Source organism: Capsicum annuum, chromosome 4 (genome assembly GCF_002878395.1).
Source record: "Capsicum annuum cultivar UCD-10X-F1 chromosome 4, UCD10Xv1.1, whole genome shotgun sequence".
Lineage (NCBI taxonomy): Eukaryota > Viridiplantae > Streptophyta > Magnoliopsida > Solanales > Solanaceae > Capsicum > Capsicum annuum.
Window position 1 is genome coordinate 137,509,959 of NC_061114.1, and position 13,011 is coordinate 137,522,969.

Consider the following 13,011-nt stretch of genomic DNA (forward strand, 5'->3'; position numbering starts at 1 on the left):
GTATATCATAACAGATTAACAATATGTTACATCAGATTACCTATCTGTTGCATAAGTTATTGTTGATGGGTAATCTATTGAGTCGGGTTCAGAGAATTATAGTAATAGATGGTTAATCTGTTGTAAAATATAGATCACTTGTCGTAATAGATTACCCATTTATTACACCAGTTGTAGTAGATAGGTAATCTATTATAATAGATGACCCACCTGTCGTAATAGATAGCACATTTGTTTCAATATCTTTCTTTGAATCAAATTATTTAACTTGAAAGAAGATGTATTACATTATTCAGAGGGTTAAAGAGATCGGCCTCCTTAATTTTTATGTTGCTCTTTGCAGCTAACCAATTAAGGATCCTTGGATGAGAAACCTCATTTGGGTAATCCTTGAACTGCTTTTGGAGGTGAGAAATGACTTTAAATGCCTATGCCTAAAAAATTTAAATAGGAGGCAAGCAATAAAAAAGTCGTAGTAATTATTCAATATAAATGAATGGATAAGTAAACAAATAGTGATTAAATTTACCATAAAATCCCAAGGAAAGCCATATAATGTGATCATCTTTGGGGATAGCTTTGTCAGTAAATATTTGGCAGTCAAGTAGTAGCTATCATATCCCCAGGGATAATTATTGAATTTCTCAAAATCATCAGCAAGTTTTAACAAATCATCTTCTAAGACTTTGTTGACGTCTCTTACCAATATAAGGAAATAGGAAAACCAAACTAAGCATAACTGCTCTCTGTACTCATTGTCTTTGCACCCACGTCCAGCAATGTCCAACAACCCATCTATTTTTTTCTTGTGTTTATTGGTTTTGGCGGGTGGTCGTTGGGACAATGCCTTACCACTATTTGATGGTGGTGGTTTGGCTGTCCTGCTTGTGTTGGACCTTTCTCATAGTGTTTTCATGGTGATAGGCTCTTTTGGATAATCGTATCTCAAGCCCGTCACTATGGCAAACTCTTTCAAGCCAAAATAAATCTGCATGCCATGGTAGTTGTGTAACACCCCGTATTTTGGGATAGAATGGAAACCATTATCTCTATGCATAGATGATCCAAAATCCATAAATCCTATACAAATTTTCCATGTTAATCAATTATGTAGTGTGGTAAATTTAATGAGCTTTCCGTCGATATAAGATTTGCCCAAATCCGATACCCGGGCAAGATGTTATGGATAATTTTAGTCCTAGTAAAAACATATCGTCATTTCGGTACCTGGCGCATCGCGGAAGTAGTCTATTTAAAAATTGTCAAATTCCAATAGCCTAGTGCGATTGTGGTGCATCGCGCTGAAGTTTCAGGTCCAAACCAGTGGGACAATGCGATGGCTCCACATCGCAGTGACCCCAAGAATCCTATTTGTCATTTTCCAGTGAGCCACTGTAATAGTGACGCATCGCGGTGGCCCATAAAATTAGGCTCCTATTTATATTCTATTCCATCTCATTAAGGGTATGTTGGATAATTTTCACTCCCCTTATCAGCTTAAACATGGAATTTTTCTCCTAAGTGACCACATTATTCATATTTTCTTAAAAAAAATTATAAGAAACTCTCTCTAGAATTTCAAACTAAAAACCCAAATATCCTAAGATTTCACTGTGGGTTTTCAATAATTCTTTGAGATTCGAAATCCCTATTACTAGGGCTACAAGAAGCACCCATCAATTGTTCGAATAGCATCCCTAAAGCAGGAGTTCATTCAAGAGTCATGAATTAAGGTACGCAGGATTTTCCTAAAATCTCATGGGCATAGAAATCATGATTTTAATAATGGAGTTTTAGATTTATGAATATAATCATGTTTTAGAAGTTTTGGCGGTATTGTTTTTGTCTTCAGACCTTTTCCCAAATTGATTGAAAATTGAATATATATGTAAGCACACATTTAAAGATTGATGATTGAATTGAGAGCGTAACTCATTAAAAACCCCTCTCTTGTTATGATTTTTCTTTAATCATGATATACTATGGATTGTTTTGAAATGCATCTTGAAGATCATGATATGAAATGTCTTGATTTATCTTATGACTTGAATATGATTTTGAAAAAAAAAAGGGTTATGCATGTTGATAAATATTGAATATACATATAATGAAAGAGTGTATGGTCTTTCCAAAAGCACATGACCACCATATGTTTGAAGAATTATTGCATAGTTTTGACTTATGTTTCGGAACATGAAATCATCTCATACTATTGCAAATGTTGGGTGGTCTGAATTGAGTTTCAATGAAAGAATTATGCTTAATGCATTATGGCTCAGAATTACAACTTGCAAGTCTTGGTATGACGATACCAAAATAAATAATGTCATAACAGACTCAGACAAACATAGAAACCAGATTTTCATGACTTAAAATATCAGGATGATATATGTTTAGAAATGGATAAAATTGGGCATAAAGAGATGTTAGGTGGTCCCCCAAAGAAGGCAGGAGTTCAGACAACTCATTTTTCAAAACCATGATTTGCCGATTCAAGTATATTATATTACGCTGACCTAGTGCCCTGTGGCGTATTAGACTCAGACACTCTCACCCTTGCGGCACACTTGGGTTGGGGGCTTCCCCACCGAGTCAATGGCTAACTCCATATAGCCCGTGCGGTTTTAAACTTGTAGGGGCGTACCACCTAACTCAGAAGTAATACGAAGATCAAAAATTACTTTGACAAAAAGGGTTTTATGATTATCAAAATGATGCTCATGTGTTTTGAAAACTATTTTATGTATGATGTTTGGAAAAATTGCTCTACATTATTTTATTTATATAAAAGCTTTATTTTGGATTACTTTGCGTTCCAGTACATTTGTATTGACACCACTTCCTCCCAGGGTCTAAAGCTTAGTTCAGAGGTCCTGCTAGGCCGTAGAGTTTTTAGACAACAGTGATGCATGTAGTTTGTGAACCTTCTTTATTCAAGAAATCCTACGTCTTTTAGATTATGTTATTTATTTTGATTTAGGTCCACTGGAGGCCTTGTCCAAATTTTAGACAGTTATCATTTTCAGATGTAGTAGAGATTTTGCAGACTGGTTCAGATATTGTGTAGTTCATATTGGATTTCATTTTTCATAGTTTAATTAAACTCAGAGTATGACCATGTTTTCGTGATGATTTATAATTCCGCATCTTTTATTATAACTTATGAATATTATGCATGATTACCAGAGAGAGAAGGGCGTTCGAGCCTTCATGGTTTGGGATGCTTTTCACGGCCAGGGCCCCAGTTTGAGTCGTGACAAACTTGGTATCAAAGCACGATTCATGGTCCCAGGGTGTTTGGGAAATCTGATTAGGTAGAGTCTTGTTTATGGGTATGTAGCGCACCACACTTATAGGCAGGAGGCTACTAGACTCTTAGGAATGTCTCTCTTTTTTCATGTTCTAGTTCGTGCTATGGAGTCAGAATATCCCTTTTACATACTCTAAATCATGCCACGGTGTTGCCCATATAGAATTAAAGTTATCCCAGTTCTTTTCTTACTTTGATGTGCTTCGATATGTCTTATTCTTGGGGTAATTCAGGTGCAGAAATCTAGAGTCTAAATTGTATGGTCCTTTCTGATTAAGTCATATAAAAGTTTAAAATTTGTGCATGGACTTGAGAATAGACCGTTAGTACTCCAAGGTGTATTGATTTTAGTGTGAACTTTGATTCTGATGAAATTATGCTTTTCAGCCTACAATATTAAGTGTATTCAGTCCTTTTTAAAATTTATGTTGCAAGAGTCATGCTTCAGGGGGAATGATGTGTAGCCAAATATTGGAACTGTATTTCCACCCGAGTAGTTGTATAAGTTAAAGTGACGGTGTCATGACCTATTGGTAGTGATATTGGACCAAGAAGTTGGTGATATGAAGTCACAAGGCTAGAAATCAGAGTAAGGGTGACTTTTGTAAAGATAAATATGTTTAGTTGAATAACTGATATTTGAGAATGATTTACCATTTATAGTGATATGGTAACTAGTAGCATGTGTTGATTGTATGGTAGTCTGTAGGGGGAGTGTTTGACTCAGATTTTTTTTACAGAGTAAGATGTGTATTCTTAGATCATGGAATAATGTGTGCCAAGTTTTTATCTCTTGTAATCTTGTTATTATTGTGTCATTGAAACTGAAAGTCTAGTGAAGCCGTGTGAGGCTCTTTCGATTCACTTGCATAGTTTCCTTGTCATTCATCTCATTTCTTGTTCAAAACACAAAAATCAAAGTCTAGTGGATTGTGTAGGGCCTATTTCGATTCACTAGCAACTTATTGTCCATCTTGTTATTCTTGTGTTCGTTGGAACTGGGGTTTAGTGGCGTAATGGTAAGAAAAGTGGTAAGGGCGATTTATTGAATATATGTATGGCCGAATTTTTTTGCATATGATTGAGTTAGTAATGAAGTGATACGTCCCTGTATGTTAGTTTAGTATAAGATAAGGTAGAGAAGGAGTTATTAGTTAAGGCAAATTGTTGTTTACTTGAAGTATGAAAAGAGTTGTTGATAGTGTTTGTCATGTAAGGAAATTATAGGTTATTGATGAAGGAACTTAGTAGATAAGTGGTGTTAATTTTAATGCCCCTGAGGTTGCAAGAGGGAGTTTAGTTGGGACTTATGGAGCTATAAACTAAGTTTAGTTGTATAAAAGGGGTAGATAGTAATGATGTGTAGAAGGAAGATGTGTTAATGGATTTTAAATAAGATAGATCATAGGATTGTGATTGATCCTTACTATTATGAAGTTTTGGCGGATTAATGTTTCCAGATGTTTTGGCATGTAAGAATATTGTATGAAGTGGTAGTTCATCATAGCTACAACTAGACACTAAGTTGGAATAGTAGATTGTGATCAAGGTGGATATAATAAATTGATGTGATGGGTGTTAGTTGTGTGAAAGTGATCTAGTAGGCTTGAACATTGTATACAAGGTCTTAAGTTTATTTGATTCATAATCAAGTCTAATGTTGTAAGTATGATGAAGAAGTATGCCCAAGGTGCTATGGGGCTACATTATTTTCAAGGATCATTGCATGTTGTGTGGTTACTAGTATCGTTGAGTTTCTAGGTGGAGAAAGACTAGTTAGATAATATGCGGTATTCTTTATAGCTAAGTTATGGAGTTATGATTAATGATGTTGATCTTTTTTGCATAATCTTGATTCTCATAGTTTAGAAATATAAGTTTAGAGTCGTGATGCTGGTAGACTATGACAGAAGTGGTATGATCCATTAAAGGATTGGAGATATCAATGATTAGTGTTAGAAGAATCTGAGTTGGTGAATGTTTAAGATGTTATGTGATGACTTTTTGTCATGCCTCAAATCCTATTGGGGCAGACTGGCACCCATAACCGAGGAGGCCCAGGAGAACCAGCTCATAACCTTATACTTCCCATGCATACCTCTATGACAACCCGAAATTCGGACAGTATCATGTCACATATAAAAGAAAATAATTACCTGTATAAGCTCCAGCACACATATATATGTATATACAATACTTGGCCATTGGAGCCATCACGTCTATTAAGAAAACACCACCTTGACTGTACATTAGGTCTACAAAGCCTTTAAACAATACACAGAGTTTAACTAAGGTCGGGACACACCCCGCCATATAACTAACTTCTATACAATACCAAAAGTGACTTGATATGACATGGAAAGCCCCGAAGCAAATTGGAGCTCACCAAAAGCAGCTGGATATCCTGGCTCCTACTTATGCGGTGTATGAGCTGAGATACCTGTGCCTGCAGCATGAAATGCAGGTTCCCCGTGGGGGACGTTAGTACGAAATATGTACTGAGTATGTAAAGCTATAGATAATCACATATGATATAGGAGCTCAATAGAAATCAAAAACAAGTGAATAAATCATAATAGGAGTGGACCACACTTACTAGAACTTGTGACAACCTATACATTGTATTTATTCAATCATTTTACCTTCGTTCTTATCATTTTTGTAATCATTACTGTACTGTACTGTGACCATTAGGCTTCCTCCAATACATATCAACTGGGATCGACCCATGATAGGCTTATGCCCCTGGGATACCACCCATAAACACATAAATAGGGATCGAACCATGATAGGCTTATGCCCCTGGGATACCACCCGATAAGAGAGAACTTCCATCACTTAGTTCAATTAATCTTTGAGATTGTTATTTCGGTCGCCACCGCATTTTTGATACTTTGAAACAATGATACATTAATAAGAGACATTTAAATAGACCATCAATGCAATAACAATGAAGTAAGAACTCATTGGCACATCAATATAGTGTTTTGGAGTCATCAATGCCATAACAATGAAGTAGGAACTTATTGGTAGATCAATGAAATGTTTTGGAGTCATTAATAGCACATGGATCTTATTTGAGTAACCGGATACCTTCTAACATTCATTAGTGCAATAAACATGTAAGATTTAGAAGACAGGTAAGTATTGGAATGTCTTGACATCTTGTAGGGTGGAAACAAGTTCATTGATAATGTAGGACATCATACAAAACCATTATGGATCATATGTTATTGAATAACTTTGGAAACTTTCTTAATAGAAAAATCGTTCACTTTTATGCCAAAGATATGGTATAGAGTATGCTTTACATACCTGACTTTCAACCTTCAATACTAGTCCCAAATGGACTTCCCGTCTTTTCGGATTACTTATCTACAATGAACATATATAGCAATCTAGTATTAGCGACCAAACATCACAATTCAATTATTTGAATTCACCAAACTAGTGGTTAAGTAGTAAGCCTTAAGTACACTATAAAGGGTGTCACTTTAACCCTCTTATACTCCAATTACATTCACATTCCATGCATATTCATACAACATCCTCCAATATCAAGTTTGGATTCATTTATCCTTCCAACCAATCCATTAAACCAAATTGAGCCATAGACATAAATAATCATCAATTCAATAGTATATCACTATATCCACCTTCCATAACTCAATTACCATATCCACCTTCCACAATTCAATACAACTAAACCATGCAAAATAGTCCATAACCCTATTTCATCACCTTTCAATAACAACCAATACATATAATCCTCTATCACACATATACATATGGAAAAGAACAAAGGCAAACAATATTCATACCTTAGAATTCACCTCTTGATTACACAATCCTGTTTGCACAAATAATAGGTGTCGTTCGAAGCTCTCGAGATGACAAACGCAGTTATTGGATTACTTTGGAATTTCTACGATTGAATCAAAAGTAATTCAAAGGTCAAATTTGGCTAAGGTTTGTTCTTTCTCAATGATTGATGATGAAAATGAGTTTTTGAACTCATATACATGTATATATACACATATTCCCGTCCATAATATAATAAGAAATGACCAAAATGCCTTTAAAATTTAAATAATGTCAAATTTGTCCTTTGGTGGACTGTTTTGATAAGCTAAAGTAGATCGACCATAACTCTTTGCTCCGATATCAGATTTTGATAAAATTGGTATATTTGGAAGGATAATTCAAAGTATTTCATTTCATATAAAGTAGGCCAACCAGTTCATTCTGTACAAGGAGTTATGGTCGTTTGAAGTTGACCCTAAAAATCACTTTTGATAGGCTAAAGTAAAATGAGTATAACTCCTTACTCAGATGTTGGATTTGAATGAGACCAATTTCATTGGAAAGAAGACTCAAAGATCTTTATTTTCATAGGTCGCATCTCTACCAGTTCATTATATTAAGGGAGTTATGATCGTTCAAAGTTGACCCAAAAATTCGGCTTGCCTCAGTAGTTTGTGTGCAGGAAATTTTCCTGCACATTTACTATTCCCAAATATCCCAGCCACCGTTTTATAGGTTATAACGTGCTCGATTATATCCGAAACCTATCTATTTTTGAAAATATTTATATCGTTGGAAAGCTTATTCAATAACCTTCACATGGAACTATCGACGGGCAAATTCCAGTATAAAAAACTAAAAAAAAATAATTCCATATAAATAAGACCAATACACATACTTGAATACGCCAATACATGTACTTGAATATGGGGTGTTACACTTTTGGGGCTATAAAAAGCTAAGGGGTTGAATCATAGAAGGAAGTATTAGCATTGGTTGCTATACATGAAGATACCGTCTTACAGGGTAAGTTTAGTTTCATGTGTATTGTTATATCCCCGACTCTGGAGTAAAGTGATTTCAGTTTATACCAGAGTGTATATAGTGGTTCATAGGGCTTAAATATAAGGGGAAGATGATAGAACAAGTAACCAAGTCAAGTTTTCAGTTGCTAATAGATGTGCCAGTAAGTTGTGAAATTGGCCGTGAGAAAGAACGATGCTCAATCTATTCTTATTTCAGTAGTTTACTTTAGTTATTCTGATACATACTCATGCTTCATATTTCAAATTCATGATCATAACTCGTTTTATGCATATGATAAGGAATCATGTACTCTCCTAGTTCTTAGTATGATGAGTTCCCAGTTTGTTCCGCAATCAGAATCACTTTCCGTAAGTTACGAGTTCCAAAAATTTAGGTCATCCAGTTCATCTCTTGTGCATATGTGATACTCTTAACGATCAGTTAAAATTCAAATTCATATCAGGTACGGCCTCAGATTAGATCACTTTAATGAGTCCATGCCATGAGTGCACTATTCCTTACGCCTCAGTAGGGTGTCAAGTTATGCTTAGTACTCCTCTTATGTTCCGAATCCCGATACTCTAATTTGCAGTGACATTTTTCCTTAGATCGATATAGTAATGATGAACAGTTTTTTAGATAGAAAAGAGAAAATATTTCTTGTTGATGAAAGATGGTGGTATGCTTCTTTGAGTTAAGGCAGAAATTGTGGAGTAAGATTGAGGCCGAGTTTTTGATACGTGTCAAGGTTAGTTGAAGTTTTATGCGTTATATTTGGAAAAAATTATTGTGCACTTGTTTTATATAGGTCTATAAGTTGAAAGGATTTTGAGGTGAAGTTTCATTTATGGTTTGGTTAGTTGAGAATATTTTATGTGTATAATCTGAGTAGTGCAGGGGAGTTGTTATGGATGGAAGTATTAGAGATTATGAGAAAGATATTTTATGAGTGTTTGTTCAGATGTGTATATGTGGGTATAAAGATAGGCTTGAATATCATGTCTGTATATATGTAGATGGATGCTTTGAGTGTGTGTGAATCTCTAATACAAAGTTGGAGGTGAGTGTTGGAGTGGCAAAAAGAATTAGGCATGAGATAAGGAGTTATGAAATGCAGGATGTACTAAATTTATGAGCATGGTGTTTAAGGGGAAAGTATAGTTGAGAGAATATTTTAGAAGTGTGGCTAATCTTGAAAGTAAGAAGTTTCATTGCCTAAGGTTTGGTAATTCTATCCTAGTTTTCGAGTTATATGTCTATATTCCACACCATAGAGTAGTATCATTGTCGTAATTCCTTAGTTGGATGTTTTGTGTAACTCATGTCAGGGACTCTTTGTTCCCTAATTATACTAGGACTTCTTTAGAAAGAGTGTTAAAGAGATACTTCAGTTAATTATAAGTTTTAAGTCTGTCTAGCCAGCAATTCAGCTTAACAGTCTGCCAGACAAGTTCTGCGGTTTTCTACCTTTTTAACCAGTCCTACTATCCGAAGTCCAATACGTATGACCATTCCAAAAGATAATCTATTCCATCCGTGTAAGTTGTGAACTCAGTTCAATCCAAGCATCATGTTTCAGATTCAGTTATTTAGTCATGACTCAGTTCATAAGAGTTCAACACATTATCTTAAATTTTTCCAGCTATTTTAGCTCAAACAATGTAATACCTTTGTACGATCTAAATTTTGTTTCCTCATGATTCGTGCCTATATAATTTATCACTTCCAAGTCCAATGCGTATGATTTGAGAATAAACACTTCGGTAGGAATCATAAACTCTCATCATGAATCAGCTCTTTGAAGAAAGTAAAGTCAAGTCAAGTCAGAATTCAGTTTCACAATAGAAGTTTAAATGTTTCAGATTAGTTATATCCTTTCTTAGAAAACACATCAGGTCTACGTTATTCCATACCATTAAGCTTCAACGTTCCTACCCATCATTCGAAGATAAATAATCCCAAGAGAGAGATAATGTAACACCTTGTATTTCAGGCTAGAATGAAAACCATCATTTCTATGCATAGATAATCCAAAAGCCATAAATCCTATGCAAATTTTCAATGTTAATCAATTATGTAGTGTGGGAAATTGAATGATCTTTTCATCGATATAATATTCACCTAAATCCGATACCCGGACAAGATGTTATGGCTAATTTTAGAGCTAGTCTAAAAACACCATCATTTTGGTACTTGGTGCATTGCGGAGGTGGTCTATTTAACAATTGTCAAATTCCAATAGCCTAGCGCGATTGTGGCATGTAGCGATGAAGTTACGGGTCCCAACCAGTGGGACAACGCGATGGCTCCATGTCGTGGTGACCCCAAGAATCTCATTCGTCATTTTCCAATGAGCCACTGCGATAGTGGTGCGTCGTGGTGGCCCATAAAATCAGGCTCCTAGTTATATTTTATTCCATTTTATTAAGGGTATGTTGGGTAATTTTCACCCCTTTATCAGCTTAAACATGAGATTTTCTCTCAAGTGACCACATTATTCATATTTTCTTGAAAAAAATTTACAAGAAACTCTCTCTAGGGTTTCAAACTAAAAACCCAAATATCCTAAGATTTCGCCGTGGGTTTTCAATAATTCTTTGAGATTCGGAATCCCTATTGCTAGGCTACAAGAAGCACCCATCAATTGTTCTAATAGCATCCCTAAAGTAGGAGTTCATTTAAGAGTCATAAATTAAGGTACGCAGGGTTTTTCTAAAATCTCATGGGCACAGAAATCATGATTTTAAGAATGGATTTTGGATTTATGAATATAATCATGTTTTAGAAGTTTTGACGGTATTGTTTTGGTATTTAGACCTTCCCCCAAATTTATTGAAAATTGAATATATATGTAAGCACGCATTTTAAAGATTGATGATTGAATTGAGAGCATGACTCATGAAAACTCCCTCTGTTATGATTTTTCATCAATCATGATATACTATGGATTGTTTTGAAATGCATCTTGAAGAGCATGATGATATGGAATTTCTTGATTTATACTATGACTTGAATATGATTTTAAAATAAAAAGAGAGGGTTACACAGGTTGATAAATGTTGAATATACATACAATGAAAGAGTGTATGGCTTTGCCAAAAGAACAGGACCACCATATGTTTGAAGAATTGTTGCATAGTTTTGACTTATGTTTCGGAACATGAAATCATCTTATACTATTGTAATTATTGGGTGGTCTGAATTGAGTTTTAATGAAAGAATTATGCTTAATGCATTATGGCTCAGAATTACGACTTGCAAGTCTTGGTATGATGATACCAAAATAGACAATGCCATAACAGACTCAGACAGACATAGAAACTAGATTTTCATTACTTAAGATTTCAGGATGATATATGTTTAGAAATAGATAAAATTGGGCATAAATAGATGTTAGGTGGTCCCCCAAAGAAGGCAGGAGTTCAGACAACTCATTTCCTAAAATCGTGATTTGCCGATCTGGGTATATTATATTACGCTAGCCTAGTACCCTGTGGCATATTAGACTCAGACACTCCCACCCTTGTGGCACACTTGAGTTGGGGGCTTTCCCGCAAAGTCAATGGCGGACTCCATATAGACCGTAGGGTATTAGACTTGTAGGGGTGTACCACCTAACTCAGAAGTAATAGAAGATTAGAAATTGCTTTGACAGAAAGGTTTTTATGATTATCAAAATGATGCTCATGTGTTTTGAAAACTATTTTATGTATGATGTATGGAAAAAATTCTCTCCATTATTTTATTTATATAAAAGCTTTACTTTGGATTACTTTGCGTGCCAGTACATTTGTATTGACCCCCCTTCCTTCTAGGGTCTGAAGCTCATTTCAGAGGTCCTGCTTGGCCATAGAGTTTTCAGACAGCAGGGATGTGTGCAGTTGGTGAGCCTTCTTTATTCCAGAAGGCTTCTGTCTTTTATATTATGTTATTTATTTTGATTTAGGTCCACTGGGAGCCTTGTCCCAGTTTCAGACAATTGCCATTTTCAGATGTAGTAGAGATTTCGCAGACTGGTTCAGATGTTGTGTAGTGATATTGGATTTCATTTTTCATAGTTTAATTGAACTCAGAGTATGACCATATTTCCATAATGAATTACAATTCCATATCTTCTATTATAACTTATGAATATTGTGCATGATTACCAGAGAAATAAGGGCATCCGAGCATTCATAGTTTCGGATGCTCGTTACGGCCAGGGCCCCGGTTTGCATCGTGATAAATTGATCCAGATTTCATCCATCTTTTTTTCCCTCCTTCGAATCTTTATTATCCCCCACGTACTTGATACTGCATTTGAGAAGACCATATACCATACTCATTTGGAAATGAACAGTGTGGTCCTCAGGCAGCTCAAGAAAGTGTCCAAAGCAGTTCTTCGTAGAAAGCCCGTCTATATTTTCATTCTTCATCATATTCCTAAATTCGCCAAAAGGTTTCCCTAACTGACATTTAATAACAAGATCACCAGTTAGTTTTGCAGGATCATCTATTGGCATCGCAATTTAAAACCTGTCAATTCTAATAGTTTTGACAGCCTCATGCTGGGATTTCGATATTTCACGCCCCATTGGTAATGCATTATTATACTCTTTCTCACTTTCTTCTCCCTCCTCTTCTTGTTCCTTCTCACTTTCATTTTTCTCATCACCATCTACAGACCCTTGTCCATCTATCTCAGCGTTGTTTTCATAACTTTCCTCAGCTTCACTTTTCCCTGACTAAGATTGTTCAGGAAGATCCTCTGAATCCCTCTGTACTATGGCCTTTTTTGTTAGGTGGTTAGAAGTTGATTTACTTTCACTTTATTTTCTTTTGGGAGACATGTTTTACCTACAAACAACAGAAGAAAAATTACATTACAAGTG

The 13,011-nt window shown here is 35.4% G+C and overlaps 1 pseudogene; it reads right to left on the reverse strand.

Moving 5' to 3' along the window:
- Positions 1-12,642, reverse strand: part of LOC107868923 — a 32,531-nt pseudogene extending 19,889 nt beyond the window's left edge.
- Positions 12,643-13,011: the final 369 nt, after the last annotated feature.